We start from the raw sequence: 12,573 nt of genomic DNA on the forward strand, positions 1-12,573 counted from the left end.
TCTCTTGCCTGATTGCCCTGGCCAGAACTTCCAACACTATGTTGAAAAGGAGTGGTGAGAGAGGGCATCCCTGTCTTGTGCCAGTTTTTAAGGGGAATGCTTCCAGTTTTTGCCCATTCAGTATGATATTGGCTGTGGGTTTGTCATAAATAGCTCTTATTATTTTGAGATACATTCCATCAATACCAAATTTATTGAGAGTTTTTAGCATGAAGGACTGTTGAATTTTGTCAAAGGCCTCTTCTGCATCTATTGAGATAATCATGTGGTTTTTGTCTTTGGTTCTGTTTATATGCTGGATTACATTTATTGATTTGCATATGTGGAACCAGCCTTGAATCCCAGGGATGAAGCCCACTTGATCATGGTGGATAAGCTTTTTGATATGCTGCTGGATTCGGTTTGCCAGTATTTTATTGAGGATTTTTGCATCAATGTTCATCAGGGATATTGGTCTAAAATTCTCTTTTTTTGTTGTGTCTCTGCCAGGCTTTGGTATCAGGATGATGTTGGCCTCATAAAATGAGTTAGGGAGGATTCCCTCTTTTTCTATTGATTGAAATAGTTTCAGAAGGAATGGTACCAGCTCCTCCTTGTACCTCTGGTAGAATTCAGCTGTGAATCCATCTGGTCCTGGACTTTTTTTGGTTGGTAGGCTATTAATTATTGCTTCAATTTCAGAGCCTGTTATTGGTCTATTCAGGGATTCAACTTCTTCCTGGTTTAGTCTTGGGAGAGTGTATGTTTCCAGGAATTTATCCATTTCTTCTAGATTTTCTACTTTATTTGCATAGAGGTGTTTATAGTATTCTCTGATGGTAGTTTGTATTTCTGTGGGATTGGTGGTGATATCCCCTTTATCATTTTTTATTGTGTCTATTTGATTCTTTTCTCTTTTCTTCTTTATTTCTCTTGCTAGTAGTCTATCAATTTTGTTGATCTTTTCAAAAAATCAGCTCCTATGTAGGGACATGAATGCAGCTGTAAACCATCATCCTCAACAAACTATCGCAAGAACAGAAAACCAAACACCGCATGTTCTCACTCATAGGTGGGAAATGAACAATGAGAACACTTGGACACAGGAAGGGGAACATCACACACCGGGGCCTGTTGTGGGTTGGGGAGATGGGGTAGGGATAGCATTAGGAGATATACCTAATGTAAATGACGAGTTAATGGGTGCAGCACACCAACATGGCACATGTATACATATGTAACAAATCTGCACGTTGTGCACACGTACCCTAGAACATAAAGTATAATAATAAAAAAAACCATTTTATTTGTAGAAGAGCACAGATCACAGACTATTTTTGTGATCTCATATATTTTTTCCTTCTGGGCATGTGTTTAACCTTGACGAAGTGAACTTTTGAATTGATTGAGGCCTGTCTCAGTACCTTTAGGTTTACAAAATGAAGCAAAACAATTCTTCTTCATAATACCCATATTAGATTCAAGAAAACCTCAAAAGATTAATAGAATATGAAATCAATGAATTGATGAGGTGAAGGGTGAGGAAGACTTACAAACCAAATATTTTATGCTGCAGCCAAAGATGATTTATATGAAAATTCACAAATTCAGAAATCATTGGCATTATTTACCTTTTGTAAAATGTTTTAATTAACAGAGTAAGATTCGAATGTCCCCTTTAAAAAGCACATTCGTAGTTAAAAAGTTTTTTACATAATTAGAAAACAATACAGAAATAAATAGCTCAGTATGTCCTGAATACTTGTAGTAATGACTCCGCCTGTGGTTTTTATTGAGTAAGAGAAAGAGGCATGATCTCAGAGTATTTCAAGGAATTTCTCTACTAAGAGGAGGTGATATGGTTTGGCTGTGTCCGCAAGCAAATCTTATCTGGAATTATAATTCCCATAATTCCCACATGTTGTGGGAGAAACCTCGTGAGAGGTCATTGAATCATGGGGGATGGGTCTTTCCCATGATGTTCTCATGATAGTGAATAAGTCTCAGGATATCTGATGGTTTTATAAAAGGAATTTCCCTACACCAGCTCTCTTTGCCTGCTGCCATGTACAATGTAACTTTGCTCTTAATTAGTCTTCCACCATGACTGTGAGGCCTCCCTATCCATATGGAACTACGAGTCAATTAAGCCTCATTCCTTTATAAATTACCTAGTCTCATGTATGTCTTTATTAGCTGCGTGAGAACAGACTAATATAAGATGTATCTCCTGGGTCTCAGGCAGCCTGAAAAGATGGGGTTCATTATTATCATTTTCTTTCCTCCAGCTCAAGAGAGGGCACTCCATGATGAAGAAAGAGTTGGTGGCTTGGTTTTGTAACTTGTCATGTAATTTTCCTGAAATTTAAATAGAACTTACTGAATACCTTCTCATATTAAATTTAAGATTATATGCTTAATTATTAAAAATATAAAACATTCTATTGTTTAAAGTATAAGTAGAACAGTACAAATTTTTAGCAACTAAGAAAATAATTACTTAAAAATCAACTTCAACTCCATTGACTAGTGAAGCAAATAATTGTAAAGTGTTTAGAAAATGGATTGACATAACAGGTAGGCAATACTTTTTTATCTTGTATTCCTCTCACACAGGAATCATTAAATGCAATGAATTAAGGTAAAAAAAATTAAGTAATTTTCTGGCTTTGCATCCTGTAATCTATCATAAGTGAGTAATTGGGCTTCTTACGCCATTCAAATTTTGACAGTAATAAGATTTGGCAAGCAGACAAAAGATTATTATTATTATTATTTGCCCTGAGGCTGTTGTCTTTAAACACATGCTATTTCCAGTGGTTTCACAGACATATTTTAATTTAAAATTTTACTAAATCTTTAATATAAAAACTAGCATCAGATAAACATTACAATTTTCAATACATGCTTTTCAGTCAAGTCAATACCAAAAATCACAAACGATTTAGACAGAAGTTGAAATAGATCATATTTCTGGTACAATTGGTGTCCAATTTTCAGGTTACGCCCTGATCACAATTAGTTTACCAAGCATGAAAGTTCACATTCTGCTTGTTTCAGGGCCATGGTTATACATTATGTATGTAGTGTTAAATATATAATAACAATTCTTCAGATGAGTGAAAATTTTTTATCACACATTTTAAATTTTATAAGCCAAATGTTAAAAATAAATTCTAGATTATTTCACATGAATGCCCAAGATTTTATATACATATATATATATATATTTTTCAATAAGTGCCTTATTGAACTATCTTAATGGAGAATAAAATATGTCAATATTTTATGATAAAAGTAGACAATAGTTTTTTTTGGGAAAGATGAGTGTCATATTTCAGCAATTCATATAAATTTATCTGTTATAATTCACTACTTCTTGTTGGCCAAGATCTTGACCAAGGTTTTTGAAGTGCAAATGTATTAGGCAACTATTTATATTTTTGCAGTGCTGCCTGAATACTCCTTTTCAATTAAGAGTTGATGAGTGCTTTTAGACCGAAAAAAATATATATATATTTTCTAAAACTGAATTGTCACAATAGGCAAGTCTCATCAAAAATGCTGTTTATTAAAATTCAGGTTTCATTACCTCTCTTTGTGTTGGTTATGTTCAGAGACTTTACAGAGAGAAGTCAAATTATGAAGAGACAACAGCCTATTAGCTGGCATCTGGTATCTTCACAGGATTTAAGACAATTATGATTATCTATTCAGATAGGCCTGTCAAAGCCTTTCTTTACCTCTGAAAGGTGCATTGCTCCTCATTTGCCCAGAGTATTTTTATTTTTCTCATTGTACACTAAAGAGGAATGAATAAGTTGCCTAGACCTTTCTAGGACAGTATTTTCAATGTGCACATTGTGAATTATTAATGATTGTATAATCCATTTAGTGAAGATTTTGGAGAGTATGGAAACCAGAGCTATCTTTAAATTAAAGTAAAAAAGACTAGGCTAGGATAGAAAATTAAATATTAGAGGCCATCACCCAAGTAAGTCTTGAAAGATTATTTTGTGAATAATGATATTTTATGTGTATATATGATGTAATTACATATGTGTGTGTGTGTGTGTGTGTGTGTCTGCTTACTGTGTTCATTTAAAAACAAAGGAAAAGAAATATAAAGCCCCCAATCTAGAACATGCACTGAAAAGTACTGCTCACCACAATCAAAGGCACAGATACACACACACACATGCACACACACACATGCACACACACACACACAGAAACACAAAAAGATACAGAAATACTTTTAAACATAAATATTCAATTGAAGGAATGAAATGAACTTTCAGTAGCATCTAATGTGCTACGAATTATACTAGATGCTTTCTTATATTTAGTCATCCCAGTTATCCAAAATGTATTATGCTTCCAATGTTTAAAAATGAGGCAGAACGATTCAGTCTATGTAACTTCAGCAAGTCACAGACTTACTTTTCATTGTTGGGATTTATACCCAGGTCTGGCTCCACTACTGTTACTACTCATGTTTGACGTCCAAAGCATTTATTTGTCTGCCAAGAGCTCAATCTCCTTTGTGGTCTCAAGCCCACCAACACTGTCTCCAATCACTGCCTAAGCAGTTGGTGGCTACTAGGTTCACTGTAGGTATGATGCCTTGTTCTCACAACAAATGAGTCTGTTTTAATGAAGCAAGATTTACATTTATTACTTTTATATTTAAGAAATCAGACATGATTTTTCAGTATTAGTGATTAACAAAATGTAACTGTTAAAAAAAATCTAACTTTACATTATAAGCCAGTGAAGTAAATAATGATAAAGTGTTTAGAAAATTTCCTGGCACATAAGAAGTTAACAATAAAATTTATCTTGCTATGTTACTTGAGAAGAATTTTTTATATGTAATAATTTCAGCTAAAAAATAAGTTCTTTTCTGCCTTTTAACTATAATCAGTAAAGAGACTTGTCACCCCTTTCAAAATGAAAATTTGACAATAGTAATATTTTAAGATTAGGCAAAATGTACATTTTTTTTTTGTTTTTAGTCCAGAGGCTATTGTCTGCACACTTCCCATTTTATAATAGCTTATCATGAGTATTTAAAATTGGAGTTGTAATTAGTCTTTAAGAAAAGTCTGAATCAAGTCTAAAGAAAAACACAAAGCTTCACATTAAACTCAGAATTTTCCCTTCTCATAAATTACGACATTATTATTTAGCCAGATTTTTAGATTATGTCTTATCAACCATGTAACCCATATCTATGTACCAGGAAGAAATTGTTGCCTCAAGTAAATAGACACCTTTCCGGACCCAAGACTCATCCCAGGGTGGCCTCAAACTGATGGATATCTTAACTACAAATATGGTTAGTATGTATACTATATAATTTCTCTTAATATCCCCCAAATCCTTCAAAATAAAACTCACACTAGTAAATAATGCAAGTTCCCTTCTTGCTTACTTCTAATTAGCTCTCTACCATCATCTATGACCTTTATTTTTGTTTTGCATTATACTGAGCTAATATTCACTGTCTTATAATCTTAACCTTGCCTCCCATGTTCACCACACACCACCTTATTTCCACTCCTATTTATATGTATATGTACAATTATTTTCCATCCCTCATTATTCATTTCAGTTATTCTTTCTTCCAGAAAACCCTCAGGAAGTTTTTTAACAGTAAGATTGGTAAACACTTATTTTAGCCCTAAAGTCTTCATACCGCTATTGTACAGTATCTCTGCCTAAATTTTATCTAAACTTGAGGCTCCTTAAGGACTGTTCCTTATCATCTATGTATATTAAAGACCTAAATCGCATTCTAAAAAAGTGATAAACTAGACAATAATTAATTTTCTAGATTATTCACTACAAAAATTCTTCAATCCTAATCTATATGTCCTGCAAATTCAATGTTTTAAACATAGCTATAGTGAAAGCAATAGAGTATTTTAGATACATCACCTTAAAAAATCACATATGTGTATGTCTATATATACATATCTTTGCAATCTGATTTAATTTTATCTAGACTGAACTGTAATCAAAGTGCAGCTTCAGTTTAAATTATCAGTGCCATCACTATAGATGGGCACATCAGGATGATTGCTCTGACTCTGTGCTATTAAGGGAAAGGCACCTGATCTAACTAATTCAAAGAAGTAGCAGGTAGGAGGAGAAGAAAGGGGATCCACAACGTGGTAGTAATTAGAAGTTAAGAAAGAGGATCATACACTCTACTGAATATAGGCTGTCTTCTAGCCACAGAAAGACTGAGTTAGGGCAACGTTGCTGAACGCCCACTTCTACATTTGACTCCCCTATGTTCCCGATTCTTTCTATGTACATACCTCCTTCTAATTTCCTTTTAATCAGTTCTCTCATTTATAGGAAAAGAACATGTAAAGAACAACTCAGACCATCCTTTATATACTAGATAAATTCTTGCCAATGAAACAGAGTTTTTAAAATCAGTTCAATTTGGTCCCCTAAATGTGGCTCTCCTGTTATTTATTCTTCATGGCTCTTCTTGGAGATTCATTGCCCTCATCTTCTCTGACAACTTTGATGAAGATGTCAGGGAATATGACTGTCTTGAGGGTTGAGCAGTTTGTTCAGTTTACTTCCTGTCCACAGAAAGGTAGGCACAAGGGTAATTTTATGTCTCAAATATTCATAGTCTCTTACTCTCCAGTGTGTGGGTATTTTGACAAAGTAATTCTCACAAAAAGGTCGTCAATTTCTTATCAATTTTGTTATGACTAACTTATGTGCTGATGGTTCTATTTATACTTTCTGTATAGACCTAATTCTCATATATATTATATTTCTTTAGTTCCACTATGTACCTCAATGAAACTATAGGTAACTTAAGCATATTATGATTTTATTGAAAAGCTAAATCATTTGATCATTTCTCCATGCATATTTTTAAATTAAAATATTTACTGTCCGTCCCTAACAGGATATTTAAACTGTTCATAGTAACTATATGTCTGACCCCCTGTTTAACAGACTGGAAGGCTCTGATATTTGCATTCAGGATTTTGAAGAACAAGGACCAACATCATTAAAGAATGTTGTAAACTTAGGTTACTATACTCCTAACTACATTCCCAGACACCACTGCCACTTCTAAAACTTCATTCATCATCATGATCAATGCTTTCTCTTTCATGATTCATGATATTGAGATATGCCATCATGTTCCCTTTCCTTCTTGTTGTAATATGTTATTGTCCTGCGTTGAATCAAATATTTTGAATATTGGTCTAATGTCTTATTGTTCATCTCATACTCGGCACCAGTGTCTGTAATGTGTGTATAATTTGGTTTATCCAAAAACTTTGGCCTTCTGGTTGAATTCCTCTGTTCCACGCCACATCATTCATTGTTTCCCTTGGTCAAATCTTTCTATAAATTTCCTAATCTCAGTAAGTTTGTTGCATATTATCTGTATAAAAGAGAGAATAGAAACCATCATACAGGATGTTCTCCAGCTTTCCTCTACCAGACAACGAAAGCTGTGTGATATACACCTATCTTTTCCTTGCTCCCTTCTGTTGGAAAAGAGGAATTGCTGCTCTGCTAAGACAAATACAAAATTTGCTTCTGTACCATCTATCTTTGTTCTGTAATCAAATTTGAATATGCATACACACACATACCACCTCAATTTTTTTTTTTCTATTCTTTGGCCAATAATCTCAGTATCACTAAAGCCAAGGTAATTCCCATTCCTAAATTTATTTTAAATCAAAATTGCATTTAAAACTGACATTCACTGTTTTTTTTTTTTTTTTTAAATACTATCTCTTCTAGAATTTTGTGTTACTATATTCTACTGCATCTCATCTACCTTCTTAATCTACTTTTGTTTCTCTCACTTACCTATCCATTAAATATTGGGATAATTTTTTTTTTTTTTTTTTTTTTTTTTTTAGGCCGAGTCTCGCTCTGTCACCCAGGCTGGAGTGCAGTGGCCGGATCTCAGCTCACTGCAAGCTCCGCCTCCCGGGTTCCCGCCATTCTCCTGCCTCAGCCTCCCGAGTAGCTGGGACTACAGGCGCCTGCCACCTCGCCCGGCTAGTTTTTTGTATTTTTTAGTAGAGACGGGGTTTCATTGTGTTAGCCAGGATGGTCTGGATCTCCTGACCTCGTGATCCGCCCGTCTCGGCCTCCCAAAGTGCTGGGATTACAGGCTTGAGCCACCGCGCCCGGCCTAAATATTGGGATAATTTAATGATTGGGACTAGACCCTTTCTCAGCTTCCACATTTGCTCCCTAAATAAAATATCAAATATGCTGGAACTTCAGTATTTACCTATATCAAATTGCTAATATTCATATTTTTTATCTCTAGTCAAGACTTGGTCTCTAAGTTTCATTTGTATAAATCTAACTGCATTCTTAATATATCTATTAGAGTATTGCTCAATCCCTCTGTTTATATTCCTACCCCCATCCAATATTGGTTCTCTACCAAAGTTTTCTGTAGAATGAATTTCATTACCATGCATGCATCCATGTTTTGCCACACATCTAGGATCATCTTTACATCTATGCTATTTATCACTTTACATTTTTCATTTTCTGTCCCCATTCCCCAATCTTTTACTCTTTTAATTTTCCAAGTACAATGTGATCTTGCACACGACATGCTACATAAGCCCTTTACATGTATGTTTTTCTCCTTTTGAAATGCTAACTTCTACCTTTCTTTCCAGCTTCCTTCACGAGCACTTAAAACAAGCCTGAAAATTCGATACCATTCAATATTTCCCAGAAGTTTTATCTGATCCCACCCAAACTTTCTTAATTACTCTCTTTCAAAGCACCGTGTGTTTATTGTGATAAGTTTAAAATTATATATTGATCATTTGTTTAATTACTTCCAAACCACAGTGTAAGAATTAGGATTCATTCACTAGATTATACTAAAACCTCTATACTTGTTATCTTTTACATGCTTGGAACATACTACAAGAATAAAATAAATGAATAAATGCTTTAAGGCAAGAATACTGGAATAAATGGATGAATAAATTTGCTAGGGCAAAACATTCAAATGCTATTGGAATACATGAATAAAAAAAATCCTCTAAGGCAAAAAATGATTACAATATAGTTAGAAAATAGAGGGTATTAAGTAGGGCTAGAGCACGTATTTTGAAAAGGTTATAGATGTCATTGGAGTAAGCCAGGTACAGGGAATGAAGAGTTTTTATGGCCTGTTAAGTAATTTGAACTTTATCCTGGTAGCAATGGAGAAATATACAGAAATTTTAAATACCAGAAGTTGCAAAAAGAATCGCTTTCTCAAAAGCGTAATGTAAAATTTAGGAAAAAATAATACAATAAATTGTTTTACTATTTCAGATCATAGGTGATCATGTCCTGAAAATTACAGTAGAAATGGGATAGACTATAGTGGCTAGATTAGAGAACTATTGAGAAAGGAGAATCCACTATATACACTATCCTTGATTTATGTAGTCTTATAGCATCATAAAAATGACTATGAAAGTTAAAACCATATGTAGCAATTTAACAATAATGGGAAGAATTGTGATTACTTCATGACCTTTAAAACTTTTGTCAAAACAATAAAAGTAATACTGTCAGTTAAAAATGTACAGGGACACGGAAAAATGCAAAACTAATATTTATATAGTATACTATATAATAGAAACATTCAGAATTAAAGTGCATTATTTATTTTTAAAAACTTATCAAGAGTAGTTTGGGCAGTTCCTGCTTTCTTCCTCTTCTACACAATATCAAGCAAACCACCTTTTTATTTGTTGGAGAATTTTAATATTCCTTTCTAAATTTGGAACCACTTCCAAATTTATACTTTGTGCATTCACTGTCTTAAAATATCTCTGAAAATTCCTTTAATGCAAACTTTTAATGGACATCATTTCTTCTGGAATATCTTCATCCCTTTTACTACATTTTTCTCTTATGTATCCATAAGTCCACCTTCACTAAGAGTCTGTGACTCAGTCAGAGACTGGTACAACATCAACATTTCCATTGTGAACAACTACTGCATAACTTCCTTTATATTGGATTTGATTTGACTTTAAGTGGTATTATTTTTAAAAACTTGTGCTGAATGTTCATCTTTGTTGATCAATTCTCTCTTTAGATTATTCTTTGTTTTAATTTTCATGAAGGTTTATCACTGGGAATCAAGGAGGCAATACAGCATGCTTTGTTGCCTGCATTTAGCCTGAGTAACAGATAGGCAGTGAGCAATCAGCAACAGACTTTGAAAGAAATGGCATATCAGTCATTGATATTGAAATGCAGCTATTATTTACATAGTGTTTTGGGGACTAAATAGATACCAGCAAAATGTGTTACTGATTTAATTTTCATAGTTCATACAAGGTAATAACTAAAATTTAAACTGCCTTTTTAAGGGATTATTTGGCTAGAATGTGATAAGTAAAATTTATAATTGTTGGATCCATGCATAGGAGAACCTCCTTAAGTGATTGAATTAGAGGAGTAAGGAAGAAGATGGAATATAGAAAAATGCCAAATGTATTTGCTGATGGATGGTGTCTTTTGCTGAGATGTGAAATACAAGGGAACTGATATGATTTTAATTTTTGAAAACATTACATTTATTGTATCTATCTTCAGCCAGATTAGAAATGTCCAGGATCAATAGGTCTGGAGATGAAGAGAACAATCTGTGATGAAAATAGGAATTGTTAAGTTATCTATTTATAGATGATACATATTAGTATAAGAAGACAAGCCTGGAAAGTATATAACAAAAGTTGCCAGATAATTAAAGGAAACTTGAGTATCTTATAAATCTAAGTAAGAGCTTAAAACAAACAAACAAACAATAGAATGTAGCATCACATGGTGCTAAGGGTAAAGATAGAGGTACATACCCTGCTTGATTTAACAACAAGGAGATCATTATTGATAGTGAAGAGAAAAATTTCAGAAAATTTGTGAGGAAAATGTCAGATAATGCAATAAGGAGAGTGAATATAAAGTGTGAGAGTGAGGATAATAATTGAATTCTGAATTCTGAAAAATAAAACATTCTAATTTAATTAGATACAACAATATTATATACAATACTAGCTAATTAAATATTTAATGATAGAAGTTCAACAAAACACAAATTAATAAATTTAGATTTTAGTAATATAAGTAATTTTCTTTTCCTAGAGTGTGTTCCGTATGCAGATGAGAAGTATGTATATTCTGTGGTTGATAAGTAGAGTGTTCTATAGATTTTTATTAGGTCTTATTGTTTTAAGTGTCAAATTTAAGTCAAGGATTTCTATGTTAGTTTTCTACCCTGATAATCTAACACTGTCAGTGCGGTGTTGAAGTCTCACCCAATTATTGTGTGGCTAAACCTTTTCATAGGTCTAAAAGTGCTTTTTTTATGACTCCAGGTACTCCAATGTTGGGTGTGTATGTATTTAGAATAGTTAACTCATCTTGTTATATTGAACCCATTATCATCATGTAGTACACTTCTTTATCCTTTTTTTTTAATGTTGTTGATTTAAAGTCTATTTATCTGATATAATAATACTGACCTCTGATCGTTTTTGTTTTCCATTTGTGTGATAGATCTTTCTTCAACTCTTTGACTTGTGTCTATGGGTGTTGCTACATGTGAGATTGGTCTCTCAAAGAGCGCAGATGGATGGGTCTTGTTTTTTCATCCAATTTGCCATTCATTCTGTGCCTTTTATAAGTGGGGTGTTAAGACACTCACACTCAAAGTTAATATTAAAGTGAGGTTTTGAGCCGACCGTGAAGTTGTTAGTTGGTGGTTTTGTAGTTTCTATCATGTAATTTCTTTAAAGGGTCTCTGTGTTATATATGTAGGTGTGGCTTTGTGTTAGCAGATTTTATTCTTTCATCTCCATGTATAAAACTTCCTTAAAGGATCTTTTGTAAGGCCAGTCTGGTGATAATTTTTTTAGTGATTCTTTGTCTGGAAATGATTTTATCTCTCCTTTGGTGCTTGTAAAGCTTAATTTGGCAGAGTATGAAATTCTTGGTTAAGTTTCTCTACTTTGAGAATGTTGAAAACATGCCCCCAGTCTCTTCTGGCTTGTAGGGTTCCTGCTGAGAAGTCTTCTGTTAGCTTGATGGGGTTCCTTTTACATGTGATCTGACATTTTCCTCTAGCTGCTTTTAAGATTTTTCTTTTAGTGTTGACCTTACACAGTCTTGTAACTGCATGCCTTAGTAATGTTTCATTTTGTGTAGTTTCTGGCAGATGTTCTCTGGATTTCTTGTATCTAGATGTCTACCTCTCTAGAAAAGTTAGGTAAATTTTTACGAATTATTGCCTTGAATGTGTTTTATAGGTTGTTAATTTTGGTTTTTTTCCCTCTCTCTAAGGAATACCAAGAATTCATAGGTTTGGTTATTTTACATAATCCCAAATTTCTCATTGACTTCATTTGATGATGTGGTTTTGGTCTTTAATTCTGTTTATGTGATGTATTACATTTATTGACTTGCATATGTTAAACCATCCCTGCATTTCTTAGACGAAACCCACTTGATCATGATGTATTATCTTTTTGATGTGCTGTTACATTCAGTTAGCTGGGA

Source organism: Papio anubis, chromosome 3, assembly GCF_008728515.1.
Source record: "Papio anubis isolate 15944 chromosome 3, Panubis1.0, whole genome shotgun sequence".
NCBI lineage: Eukaryota > Metazoa > Chordata > Mammalia > Primates > Cercopithecidae > Papio > Papio anubis.